Below are 14,888 nucleotides of genomic sequence, written 5' to 3' on the forward strand. Positions count from 1 at the left end.
GCCCAAAATGTGACATCTAATCGCCTAGTGACAGCCTTCCTTTATAGGTTTCCTGAGAAACCTGGGGGTCCTTTAGCCCCCTAGAAGAGGGGATACTGTTACGATTCCTCCTCTCAATGTGGTGAGTGTCAGTTCAGCTGTCAAATCTGGCTCAGGGGCATGCTGAGCTGTCTGTATCGTGATAGACAGCTCAGCTGTCCAATCTGAGGCTTGGGTGTGCTGAGCTGTCAGTGTGGTGAGTGAAGGTACAGTCACCTAATGAGGCCCACGGTGTGCTGGGTTTCCCACAGGTGTATCCTGTTCAGAATGATTCCCAGGCTATTTAGCTGACTGTCTGCCTCTTATCTCTGCCAGTTGTAACGCTGCTCAATTTGGTGTGCGTTTGCTCTGTGCTTTGAGTTCCAGTATTTTCATCTTTGTTGACCGACCTTGAATTTCGCTTTGGCCATCCAGTTGCTTAGCCCCTTTGTCTTGATTAGCTACCTTCATGGAATTCTAACCCCAGACTGTGACCTGACTACGCCTTTGCATCACCCCTCTGTTTATAATGTACCCTCCTAGCTTTTGACCTTGGACTTCCTGACTGACCCACCTCACAGCATGTCCACAAGTAATGACTAGCGTCACATCAATGTAATAATCTACTGTCAAACTAACACTTGGGTAACCTGAAAATTGATCTAGTTAATGGATCTTTGGTTTGGCTCTTAGAGATGAACCTAGGAAGGGATCCCCATTTATGATGCTCATGTGTCTTAACAGGTACAACCCCTTTAATTTAATTTCTATGGCTGTAATTATCATAAAAAAAATTGAATCAGCCAACAATACAAAATGTTTAGATTATTATTACACCTGTCCTGGGTACCCCGGGCTCAACTGGGTCGGCTGCCCTTTGTTGTGCTCCACATTGGGTTTTGCACGTTGCCTGGCGTGGAACAATGACGTCATCTTCCTAGACCTGTTTAAAGACCATTTACACACACACCTGTGTTTTAGGATTGAGACTTTAATGTTCATTGTTTGGTATGCTCAATTATCTGTTGTACTGTGTTTTAGCTCTCATCTTTCCCTGCTGTGTTCTACTCCATCTCTCGGACTGTTCCTGAGTTTTCAATTATTGTTAGGCCTCACGATTCCACATGTCTTCTGGAAGCTGCACCAACGACTGGGGCACCATTCTGGACAGGTGGCTTAGCAGATCCACCTCACCTGGTGAGCCCTTACAACTACTATATGAAGTTTTGTATTAGTTAGTTTTGCATAGTTAAGGCCATGGGCGAAGTCATGCCATTGGTCAACACTGTCAATCAGGAGCACACTGCCTCCCTCCCCTGGCAAACAGGAAGCCATGAGGAGAGGTGTGCTGCTGAAAACATAACATGGGTCAATCTCTGTAAGAGACAACTAAAAATTTCAGAAATCCGTTTTACCCCCACCTCCACCCTCCAAAAAAGTCAATTTTTAGTTTAGAATGGAGGATTTTTGCAAATAACTACTGTGAGTCTCACCAGACAGCTTTTTGACATAATTTCCTTTGCAAAGAGGAAATGGGATGAGGAAGGTTAATAAGATTTGACCCACACATGTCAGACTCATTACAGCCGAGATACAAGATGCCACATTTGTTATATTACTACAGAGGAAACATAGCCGGCTGCAATCAGCCATCTATACCTTGATCTAAACACAACCGCTCAAAGTCTCTACCTCAAGGGCACCATAGTAATATAGACAACAGGCACGGGCCAGACTATAATCTCTGTCTGCTCAATCTCAGAATAAGAAAATCATGATAATCAAATCTTTCCGGTTACACATTGAGATCAGAAATCTAGACATAAAATGATGTTATTTTTTGCCATGTACAATTACGTCTTGCCTGACCGTTCCCAGGAGAACATGGATTTATGCTTCACAGCCTGTCTGGAATTACATTCCGCAGCAGAATCGGCCATCGCACAGGTACACGTGTAGGTCTCCCACGTTATCAATGTGAGCAGTAGTCAAGCCTGTTCACAATATGGGGGAGATCTCGTAACACCATGTAATATGCACCACCAAGCTGCTAATGAATTCACCAGAAGCTAATGCTTTTTATGTCAAATCAAGCAGACTGCAGGCCTCTACTGACAATATAAACTTTCCTTTGCCCTTGTTTGCCCTTTCCATGATACTGGTGCTGCTCTCTCGTGTGATAACCCTGTATCCGTGCCCACTGCCGGGGGCAGACACTCAGGAGGTATGCACCCACATAATGGCTGCAGTCAGCATGGATACCTGTCCATCATAGGGACCTAATATATATTAAAATGTAAAAAAAAAAATCTACATAGCATACATTTTTTTGCAGTGTATATCTGTACCTTGGTGACCTTTTCTATATAGTTAAAAGGTAAGCAGACACACACCAGCCAGATGGAAGAAAAAAATGCACCTTTGGACTTGTGAATGGGGGTCTATGGGAATATTACAGGGAATATTACAGAATCTGTGGAGACATTGTGCACAGACGCAGTGTGCACTTAGTCTAATCCTTGCTATTCATTCACATTTGATGGCTATTGGTTAAACGATGCTGCAGCCGATCGATCGTTTGTCCGTCAGCCATCTTAGTCGAATCTTCCATGTGTGTTCTCTGTGAGGAAGGCACTGATTGACACGTCGGCCAGCAGCTTATCACTGGGAAGACATTGCAATCATCAGTCTGACATGCACGATCGACATCTCTCTCGACCATCAGTCGGCCAGCACCCCCATACACATTAGACCGTAGGCGAAATCCGTCAATATTGGTGGGTTCAGCCAAAGTCCAATGTATATGGGGACCTTAAAAAAATATTTAGAATTGAGAGTCCTCAGTGGTTGATACCTTTTAATGGCTAACTGAAAAGATGGTAACAAATTGCAAGCTTTCGAGACTACACAGGTCTCTTCATCAGGCATAGACTAAAAGAAATTCTGAAGAATCACATATTTATGCACAACATAGCACAGAAAAAAAAACATGGATAAGACAGGTGACATGAAGCAGAATTACCATGAGTGATAAACAGTTATGTCCATAAATATTGGGCCAGTTGTTAGATAAGGAATGTTTTATTGTCCTCTGATTGGGGTCTGGTTCTATTGTGATGACCCCTCATAGTCTGAGGGGAAAGTTTCTTAGTTGATGTAAAAAGACATAAATCCATGTGACACATTCATTCCTGCAGTGAGACTGTCAAAGGTCGTCATCAGTTTATATTCCCAGACTCTTCTGTCTCTCTTAGATTTGAAGCGACCATGTCCAAATTCTGTGTTGAAACTTATAAAATTCATCCTCACCCACAATTACTTTGAATTTGACAAGAAGATCTATCTACAGGAAACTGGCACAGCAATGGGAAGTAAAATGGCCCCACAGTATGCAAATCTTTTCATGGTCAAGCTTGAAAGCAACTTTTTGTCCTCATGTGCCATCAGCCATCTGGCGTACTACCGCTACATTGATGACATTTTAATCATCTGGACGGAGTCTGAGCCAGAGCTAAAGACGTTCCATGAACAGTTTAATCAATTTCATCTTACCATCAACTTGACACTCAACTACTCCTGCACTGAAATTAACTTTTTGGACACCATCATTAGAACAATAAAATAGAGACATCCCTGTATCAGAAGCCAATCGACCGTCCAACATACCTTAAATGGGACAGTGTCCATCCAAAACACATAAAAAAAACTCCATTGTCTACAGCCAAGCCATCAGATACAATCGTATATGTTCCAACCCAATGGACAGGGAAGAACACCTTGGTCGCCTCAGAAAGACCTTTTTGAATCAGGGCTACCATCCAAGAACAATTGAAAACCAGATCACAAGAGCCACCAGAATATCAAGGAATCACCTGCTACAATCACCTGCTCCTGTCAAACCAATCTAATCAGTTTTTATGAAGAGGTAAGCTATAGACTGGACCACGGTGAGTCATTGGACGTGGTATATCTCGATTTTTCCAAAGCGTTTGATACCGTGCCGCACAAGAGGTTGGTACACAAAATGAGAATGCTTGGTCTGGGGGAAAATGTGTGTAAATGGGTTAGTAACTGGCTTAGTGATAGAAAGCAGAGGGTGGTTATAAATGGTATAGTCTCTAACTGGGTCGCTGTGACCAGTGGGGTACCGCAGGGGTCAGTATTGGGACCTGTTCTCTTCAACATATTCATTAATGATCTGGTAGAAGGTTTACACAGTAAAATATCGATATTTGCAGATGATACAAAACTATGTAAAGCAGTTAATACAAGAGAAGATAGTATTCTGCTACAGATGGATCTGGATAAGTTGGAAACTTGGGCTGAAAGGTGGCAGATGAGGTTTAACAATGATAAATGTAAGGTTATACACATGGGAAGAGGGAATCAATATCACCATTACACACTGAACGGGAAACCACTGGGTAAATCTGACAGGGAGAAGGACTTGGGGATCCTAGTTAATGATAAACTTACCTGGAGCAGCCAGTGCCAGGCAGCAGCTGCCAAGGCAAACAGGATCATGGGGTGCATTAAAAGAGGTCTGGATACACATGATGAGAGCATTATACTGCCTCTGTACAAATCCCTAGTTAGACCGCACATGGAGTACTGTGTCCAGTTTTGGGCACCGGTGCTCAGGAAGGATATAATGGAACTAGAGAGAGTACAAAGGAGGGCAACAAAATTAATAAAGGGGATGGGAGAACTACAATACCCAGATAGATTAGCGAAATTAGGATTATTTAGTCTAGAAAAAAGACGACTGAGGGGCGATCTAATAACCATGTATAAGTATATAAGGGGACAATACAAATATCTCGCTGAGGATCTGTTTATACCAAGGAAGGTGACGGGCACAAGGGGGCATTCTTTGCGTCTGGAGGAGAGAAGGTTTTTCCACCAACATAGAAGAGGATTCTTTACTGTTAGGGCAGTGAGAATCTGGAATTGCTTGCCTGAGTAGGTGGTGATGGCGAACTCAGTCGAGGGGTTCAAGAGAGGCCTGGATGTCTTCCTGGAGCAGAACAATATTGTATCATACAATTATTAGGTTCTGTAGAAGGACGTAGATCTGGGTATTTATTATGATGGAATATAGGCTGAACTGGATGGACAAATGTCTTTTTTCGGCCTTACTAACTATGTTACTATGTTACTATGTTACATTACAAAGCTAAAGAAGAAAATAACCGGGTACCTCTAGTAGTTACCTACAATCCAAATCTGGAGGTGCTAAGGGGAGCTGCACGGAAATTACAACCTTTACTACAAAAAGATGCCCGATTACAATCCATTTTTCCAGATCCCCCACTACTGTGTTTTAGGCAGCCCCCAAATCTAAGAAGCATCATTGTCAAGAGTTCCCTGTCCTCTCCAACAGCTGCAGGTACCTTTCCTTGCAACCAGACAAAATGTAAAACCTGTCCATTTATAATGACCACGGACAAGATAAAGATCCCCAATTCACATCAGGACTACAAGATACCAGGTACTTTCAGCTGTGACACTTCTAATGTGGTGTACCTAATTATTTGTACTAAATGTCCTATTGTGGATCTGTATGTGGGGGAGACAGGGCAGAAACTGAGAACAAGGATGAACTCTCACGCCATACAATAAGAGAAAAAAGTATGGATCTACCTGTGGCAATACATTTCTGTCTCCCAAATCATAACATTATGGACATGAAATTACTTGTGTTAAAAGGTAGCTTTGAATCTAAGAGAGACAGAAGAGTATGGGAATATAAACTGATGACGACCTTTGACAGTCTCACTGCAGGAATGAATGTGTCGCATGGATTTATGTCTTTTTACATCAACTAAGGAACTTGCCCCTCAGACTATGAGGGGTCATCACAACAGAACAATAAAACAATCCTTATCTAAGAACTGGCCCAATATTTATGGACATAACTGTTTATCACTCATGGTAATTAGCTTCATGTCACCTGTCTTATCCATGTTTTTTTTTTGTGTGTGCTATGTTGTGCATAAATATGTGATTCTTCAGAATTTCTTTTAGTCTTTGCCTGATGAAGAGACCTGTGCAGTCTCGAAAGCTTGCAATTTGTTACCATCTTTTCAGTTAGCCATTAAAAGGTATCAACCACTGAGGACTCTCAATTCTAAATATTTTTCTATCTACTGGCTAACACGGTACCAAGATATATATCTTTCCTGTATCAATATGGGGACCTTAACACTGTAAGATTTATGAAAAAAAATATTTCACTGGTAATTACCATCCGGTAGTAAAAATGGCCAACCGTGACTTTCTCTAGAGGGATCCCGCTGAAGTTTCTGTCGTATATGTATGTCAGCAGTGCGAAGACCTACAGATGGCCATGTTTAGCTTTATGGGGCTGAGGTGCAGGTACTCTGCGCAGCAGGTGTCCAGGAGGCCACTGTGCAGGGAAGAACAATGAAAAGTTGTTGCAGCCCATTCTCAGTGAGGGAATCAAGGTCTCGGCATGTACGCGAAGCACTCATCATATTAATAAATATTTAATCAGTCTTCATGTAGAGACATACAATGAGTCCATCCTTAATAGAATGAAATTAGGTTAGTATTTGGAAATCTGGTACATGGCTTTGGGTCATCTCAGCGCCAAAGTCCACGTGTGAATGCAAGATATGCGCCCATGACTCTTGCATCAGTTCTTACGTTTATACATGGTGTAATGAACAATAATACCACATGTAACTGGTAAGTATCAGAAATCACCTGCCCAGGGCATGGATTTGCACCCGTGTATTATTAACCCCTTTACATTGCTTTGCCCTGCGCCTTCATAGGGATCCGATTTCAATGTATTTGCAACACAGACAGGATACATTATTCTTACTATGGATCACAGCGGATATATACTCTATTAGACCTTTTCATTCCAGTAGCAGAACTTAGTCAGCAACAATCTACAAAACTGTCATCCAAAAGTAAGTTGTTGAATCCATTGAGGTCTATAAAAGCAAATAAATGTGCATGAATCACCGGATGACTCACGGTCTCACCCAGAGGAGTGGTCACAAACTTTGGTCTTGTCCAGTCTAGCTGCAACGTTTTACAAGAGCTCAATGAAATACAACAGGAGAAATTTGCGAAAAATGGGCACAACGTTATAATAATACTGCTAATAATGTGAGGCTTAAAAATGGTATATTTTGCATTGTGTGGTAGCTGATTGTATGTGTAGAACCACGGGTCGTCTTTGCCAAAAACAGGTCCTCGAGCTTTTAGAACTGTAGGCATACCTAGTCTATCACCATAATTTAACAAGGCGACGGCCACGTTGTAGTGTAAGCAATAGACAGGGAGAATTACATCTGCACCGAAGTCCACCAGGTCCCTGAAGGCCTAAATATGCCACCAATGTGTGATCCCAAAGAGAAGGCCCTTTTTTCCACCTAGAAAAATGCAAAGAATTGCAATACAGTCCTTTGAGGTCCGGTTGCAATTACTACAAGATTGATTGCGGCATAATTTCAAGAAAAAGGCAATGGCACCATCCATCTCTGCAGCCAATATTTTATAGATTGGGGCAATGTCGGACAAGGCGGCCAAGGGCCCATCAGTAACATCAATTCCAGGCCCCCGCTACATCCAAATAGGACTTTATCCTTATTCACACTTATTTCTGTTCTGTGGACCAGTCCAAGCCTGGATTGGGTTTTTCTGCTCTTGGAAGTGGGCATATAATGATGGCTTATACACTACCAGTATGCCAGCAGTCTTACTGCTAGATGTGGGGACAGAGGCACTGGGAGTCCGGCTGTCAATCAGAATGATGTTGGAAGTCCTGCCCTGTCAACAGAGCGGAGCAGAAAAGAAGCCTCCTCTCTGTCAACATGGAGTCAGCAGAGGCAGCTGAATCTCTGGCAGGAGCGGTCCGTGAACAACGGCGCCGGACACAACAGGCAGGTAGGTAACAACTACATGCCTGTTAGTGCATAAGCAAATTTTTTGTTTTTCACAAAGTCCCAGATATTTCCTTTAACTGTTGACAATGAGAATGCCAAAAAATGTTAACATGGCCGGAATGGGACTCTTGTATAACAGATCTGATACGATACATTGTTGTTTTTTCAATTCAAGTCCAAATGATGCTAGTGTGAGCGGGGCATTAGCTGCAATAACATAATTGCTTCTTTTTTTTAATCCTTTTAACCCATCTACTTTAGTGGGTGTAAAATGATGAAAAATCGCTGAAAGATCTTGGCAGTAGCAGGACTGAAAATATGCACGGGAAAAAACAAACAAAAATGAACATAACACGGGCATGAAATTTCAGAAGTCTATTTTACGCACCAAATACGCTGCTTAAAATACACGGCAAAAATGACATATGTGAACATACTCTGTGTGAACATACCCTGATCTCTACAGCTCCCTTTCTAATAATGCATTTTAGGCTACTAAGCGTTGGCACGACGTCTCGACGCACGTTGTGAAAATTGTGCAGCGGATACAGTTTTTCAACGCATCCGCTGCCCATTGTAAAGTCCCGGGAAGGAGGGGGGTGGAGTTTCGGCTGCGCATGCGCGGTAGAAAATGGCGGATGCAGCGTTGGAAAAAACATTCCCTTGAGCGTTTTTTCGTGCTGACGGTCCGCCAAAACACGCCGCATCCAGTGCACGACAGACGCGACGTATGACCATACGGCAATACAAGTCTATGGGAAAAAAACGCATCCTATGCCATGCGTGGTCGGAAAAAGCGGTCCGTCGGCAGCAAAAAACGTTACATAATAAGGGTATACCGTGAAGATTGGTAGAGCAGCTTAGTATACATTTTTTGCAAAAAACGTATCAACCAAATACCCTGTTTTTTACATCTTTTACTAGCACTTGCGGATTACTGCAACATTTTTTCAAACTGAGTGTTTTTGGTTTTACTATTCTCTTTTGTGTCTTCAGGTTTCTTGGTGGTGTGTGAACATGATCATACAGACTTGTTCACTGTGCAAGTAGCCCATGTGTTCCTGTTTCCATAATTGTTCTCTTGTGTCTACAAGACTGGGGAGTTCCACCACTCCTCTTGGGCTATCTGCACAAAAGCTGTTCTACCCTGTATGCACACATGGATTTTTCCTCTCTGAACCCTGTTCACACAGGTTATATACAGATGATCAGGTTTTTAAATACATCAGATAGGGATTGCATACATTAGTTAGGACTGCTCTGATAAGGGTATACCGTGAAGATTGGTAGAGCAGCTTAGTATACATTTTTTGCAAAAAACGTATCAACCAAATACCCTGTTTTTTACATCTTTTACTAGCACTTGCGGATTACTGCAACATTTTTTCAAACTGAGTGTTTTTGGTTTTACTATTCTCTTTTGTGTCTTCAAAAAACGTTACATGTAACGTTTTTTGCTCCCGGCGGTCCGCCACAACACGGCGGAACCGTCGCGACGTGTGTCAATGCGTCGCAATGCGTTGCTAATGTTAATCTATGGGGCAAAAACGCATCCTGCAAACAACTTTGCAGGATGCGTTTTTTCCCATAAACGACGTATTGAAAAAAAACGCCAGTGTGAAAGTAGCCTTACTCTTACATTTTGCAAATATATCATATGTGCGCATATAATAGGTAGATCATACTTTTATTTACTAGTACACCACCTAATTTTTTATTACACTCATACTTTTAGCCCAAAGAGAAAGAAAAAAAAAAAAAGAGCAAGAAACCACCTCCCAGCTCAGGCCTCCCAGACTAGTGAGGTCACACACCCCACCAGAGCTTCCGCTCACCAGGCTGGACCCCAGCACTTCCTCCTGCAGACCTCTCTCCTACACTTCTCCCAGCACCTCTCCCTTGTACCCAGCAGCAGAGTCTGATTAACCCCGTGTTGCCCTGCCCTGCGTGCACACAATACCCCCATTCTTCATGCAGCGAACAGGTTAACCATGCCTAGGTGCAGCGCACACACATCTGCACCGAACACCCTGCACAAGGCGCGCACAATGCTACTGCTGTGGCAGCAGCTCTCACATTATTAGTTACTAAACATAGCAGAAGCACTTTGCTGCACATATTTCAACGCACTTTTCACCAAAAATGATGTGAGCCGTATTGTGCCAAATTTTACATAACTTTTTTTTTGTCGTCAGTTGCAGCCGACGCATTGCAGCATATGTTAATGCCAAGAGCCATATTGTAAGAATAAAAAAAAAAGCAGACACAATTAAAGTGCTTAATTACAAGCTCTCATTTGCTGCCTGAATACACCATATAGAACAACGTGCAGGATATATAGGTTTTACATTGCTCTGGTTTGCGTTAGTAACAGCTGGCTCAGTGGTTAGCACAGTACTGGGGTCTTGGGTTCAAATCCCACCAAGGACAACATCTGCCAGTAGTTTGTATGGGTTTCTCCCTCACTATAAAGACATACTGATAAGGAATGTAGATTGTGAGCCCCAATGGGGACAGCGATGATGATAACGTCTGTACAGCGCTACAGACTATGATGGTGCTATATAAGCAAAGCATAATAACTTCTAGATCTGATCTAGTTACTGTAATGAATACAGAAGTGTTGCATATGTTTCTATTATACTTTTCCTCTGATTGTTCCACTCCTGGCTTCCAAATTCCGATGTAAACTCCTGAACGTGTGAACGTGGCCTTATGAACATGTGCAGCACAAGGCGCGCACACCCACAGACACATCTGATCTCTCCGCCACTAATATACTTTCACACACGCACTTCCAGCCCTTCGCCCCTCTTGGCGCCCACACGATCCGGGCAACTGGACGCGTAAAGTGAACCCGTACCTCATTCTCTTCTCCGACTGGAAACCTCTCATTAGCCAGAGCAGCATTTTCCTGGGAGGGGGGGGGAAGGATTAGCAAGAACAGAAAGCAACCACCATCTTCTGCAAACTGCAAACGTGCCGTATTCCCAGCGATCGCCCACTAAAGCGAGGGATACGAGCGTGCACAAAGTCTCCCAGGTCCGAGAAGGCGAAAATAAGTAAGCAGTCAGGAAATCAGTCAGAAGTGCCGCCAAAATGTGAGCTCTTTCTAAAGAAAGGCCCTCCCTTAGACAGGCTGCCAATCAAACGCGGGTCACGAGGCTGTTTGCTCAGACTGAATAGAGTTCCTATTGACACAGCTTATGTCTGCAGCATGCTACCCTCAGCAAAGCTTTCAAGAACAGATCAAATTACACAGTCTCTCCCTTTCTGCATTTTTAGGGGCGGCCATAAAATACAATCTTCCCCAGAATACATTTTCTTTTTCTTTTTTTCTTTTTAGAAGGCCGCGAAATAAATCTCCACAAGTGAGCAATGTTTGTGCAGTGCTCACAGACCCCCTAGAAAACAGCAGCGTGTAGCAGGCGACAAGAGAAAAGTGCGAAAAATGTAAGAACAAAGAGCAGGGTCGTTAAACTTCGCTCTACGGCGTGGGGGCGCACGGACTAATATTTTATTTGGGAAAGGCCTCCGTTCGAATTAAAGATACATCTTTCCAAAACTATTATTAAATTCTCTTCGTTCTGCACTTGATAATCCAGAAATTCTGATCATCCGACACAGAATTCAAGTTAACCAAGACCAGAAAAGAAAACCGAGAGTAGACTGTTTTGTACTGGTTGTTATTTACTTTCTTATTTTTCTTTACCTTTCTAAGTAAATTGAATTTGAATTTTTAAGCAAGTGGTATCTCTTACTATCCCAATCCAATAATAATCTGGTTTTTAATTCTGAATTATAGGAAATGATGCGTAAATTATGTAGCTAGCCAAATGGGTGTGTTAGTTTTCTATCATTCTGGAAGGGAACCAATTTGTATTCCCGATACACAGTTGGTTTCCTTAAGAAGAGCCAAGACCCATTTCCCCCAAATATTACGATGGAGACGTCTCATAACTGGGTTATCTGTTCAGACTTTTGTATCTGTTCTTCGGAGATGTGGAAAAGTGGTGGACGACTCATAAGGGGTTATCCAGAATGAGACAAACATGGCTACTTTCAGAAAGAACGTCCCGCCAAATTTACCATCGGCTGTAAAAATTTACAAAAACTCTCCTTCATAGGCTGCGGTACTTTTAAAACTTTAAAATTTAGGGAAAAAAAAACAAGCCAGGTATCACTTAGGGATGGATTCACACATCTGTTTGTCACAGTCTGAGCACAACTCATGATATACGGAGAGGTCAAGGGTCTATTATTATTATTATATTATGTCTACCGACCCCAACTCCGCATCCTCATAGACATATGTGATTGCTGCCGAGTTTGGGTGTCCCATGGCCATTCCTTGTATCATGGACTGTGAGAGTCTAGCCCTACCCGCTCTGGCGCTCCACAGCTGCTCTAATCTTGTGCGCTGTCGACAATCAATGAGCTCACTGCACATAGAGACACCATTGACTATCACAGGCTAGCACATAATGATATGGAAAAAACGAAATTACAAGTCTTATCGAATCAGATTTTTAGTTAGTCTTGAATTAAGAAAAAAATCAAAACCAAACATTCACGTCGACATCGGACCCATAGAAGGTCGCTGACCCCTCCACAAGAGGATAATTCATTGTGCAATGGCCAAATTACATTCCAATAAGTGAGCAGGATATGGCTCGGAGCTCGCCACGTGGGACACACCTGAAAAACAAGTAACCTTAAAAATTGGCAATTTGTAGTATTAAATGCAAGAAATGACCAATGTAAAACAGGTATGTGTGGTTAAGATATATACACACACTAGTATACAGGCAGCAGACAATCAACTGCTTCCAAGACTCTTATAGATAAGGTAGCGATAATACGACTATGACAACGAAACATCAAAGGTTGTAGGGCAAAAGCTTTTGTGGCTCAAGGTTTATGGTAAAACTTTCACCTGTTCTGTAATCTTCTATAGCTTAAGCATGATTGATGGGGAGTGAAAACATTTGTTCTATTGGTGCCGCTATTCATAAATGACCTTCACAATTATCAGCGCAAGTAAACGAAAAATAATCCTGCCTTATCTAAAGATCAGGAAGGCAATGCAGTGCCAGAATGGAAATTAACTTGTCACTTAATGTTTCCCACATTAATATATATGAACATTTTGTATATGGACTTTTCTATAGATATTGGAGAGCATTTAATTCAGTGGGATTGACGGAGATAGACCAGTACAGCGGAAAGCTCACAGACTTGACCTATCTATTGAAAAAGGGGACTAGGGAGCTCTATTCTCATGCCCGGTTTGGGTTCCAGAGATCACCAAGTTATTTCAGATCTCACATCTTGGCAATGTAATATTTTTCTAAAGGATGATTAACAAACTTCAACGGCCCAACATACAAGGCCATGGATTCAGTTCTTTAAACAGTCAGAATTCTGGGGTAAAACTGTTTGAAATGTACCAAAAAGTTTGTGTTTTTACCACTTTTGCCATTTTTATGTCAGTTCTGGCCAACACCATCCAGAGCTTAACAATGAAGATCTGCCCTAAATAACTAAAGAGAGGGAGCCCCTCAAATATGTACAATACAAGGTAAAGGGGGATTTCTAGCTACAACAGTAAAAGCAACTAGGATATGCAATCACTTTCTTATCATTAAGGAACCCCATGATCCTGAGAATATGAGGCTGTGCCAAGTCAGGGCCATCGTGATAGTACCATTATTAAAAACATTCCTAAAATTCCAGCGCTGCGTAAGTTTCCTATAAGAAATACAATGATCTTAACAATTGAAAATAAAACCTTTTGTTTTGTGAAATAATGAAACAATTAACCAGAATTCCTGTATGACTCATTCCCCTTACAGCAGGTCTCTTGTATACGGCTCCTCTTTTCCATTAATCTTGGCTACATCTGAAAAACATTTCTTCCTCAACTATGAATACGTTTATCCTAATAATCGGAAGCTCGCCAAGACAATCTGCAAACAATATCACAAAATAGCAAACGTGAATCCAGAGAAAGTGATTTCAGAAGAGCTACAATGGGGAGCCCCACTTATCACAGTCTGTCTATCCGGCTGTATCACTGGGAGATCCACTCGTGGAATCGACTATGACTCCATAATTGAGAGTCATAATGGAGGATGTTCTCAGACCTAGCTGTTGTGGCTTGTGGGACTCCCTCTGTTGGACTGACATGACCATTATAATACAGCTGTCAGGGACAGACAAATCCTTTAACAATAGCTTTGTAAGCATAATGGCATTACTGGCTTTGGCATTATTTATTGGTAAATGCTCATCGTAAATGGTCATTATGTGATGTGAGCAAACAATTCCGGATTGGACAAAAGCCAAAGGCCAAGTCTATCTGATGTTCATTATGAAACAAAAGCAGCATAATCTCTGTCTTTGTGCTCGCCAACCGAGCTGGCCAGTTTTTTTAGAAAGCCAGGTACCAGTGGGTCTCTCCTTAAACAGCCAAGAAGTGAGATCTGATGTGCAGCTATAAAATGTGGACATCATATGGAATTTGTATGTTCTCCCTGTGTTTGTGTGGGTTTCCTCTGCTTTCCTCCTACACTCCAAAGACCTACAGATTATGAGCCCCAATGGGGCTGAGGAATTAATGGCGCTATATAAGTGAGTAAAATAAATATGTTATGGATTTAACTAAAATGACTATATACACTCTATTCAAATGGCAGAGACTATCTCATGATTTGTGGGGGTCCCATCGTCTAGACCCTCAGTGATCAATTATATCATACTAGATGGAGGCCCCATGCTATCGCATCGGGAGGGCGGTAATGTCACGATGGGGGCAGGCTTTGCAGTGTTGAGAATCTCTCCCCCCATGTGCTCACCCACCTATCCACTGTCTCTTTCCCCATGTGCTGACTTCTCCCATCTGTGCTCTCTTCTTTGACGGTCTACCCCATATGTGCTATCCCCCTT

The 14,888-nt window shown here is 42.3% G+C and overlaps 1 protein-coding gene across 6 annotated transcripts in view; it reads right to left on the reverse strand.

The window, feature by feature from the left end:
- The window catches only part of MBNL3 (muscleblind like splicing regulator 3), a 193,373-nt gene that overhangs the window by 148,581 nt on the left and 29,904 nt on the right, over nucleotides 1–14,888 (reverse strand). The window contains exon 1 of one of the 6 annotated variants that reach the window (XM_069746950.1): nucleotides 10,804–11,054. The exons of 4 other annotated variants lie outside the window; for them this stretch is intronic. The gene's annotated coding sequence lies outside the window, so the exon portion shown is untranslated. Of the gene's footprint in view, nucleotides 1–10,803; nucleotides 11,055–14,888 lie in introns of those variants that run through there. One more of the 6 variants, XM_069746945.1, reaches the window with a different exon arrangement.

The sequence above is a fragment of the Ranitomeya imitator genome, chromosome 2, assembly GCF_032444005.1.
Source record: "Ranitomeya imitator isolate aRanImi1 chromosome 2, aRanImi1.pri, whole genome shotgun sequence".
NCBI classification, from domain to species: domain Eukaryota; kingdom Metazoa; phylum Chordata; class Amphibia; order Anura; family Dendrobatidae; genus Ranitomeya; species Ranitomeya imitator.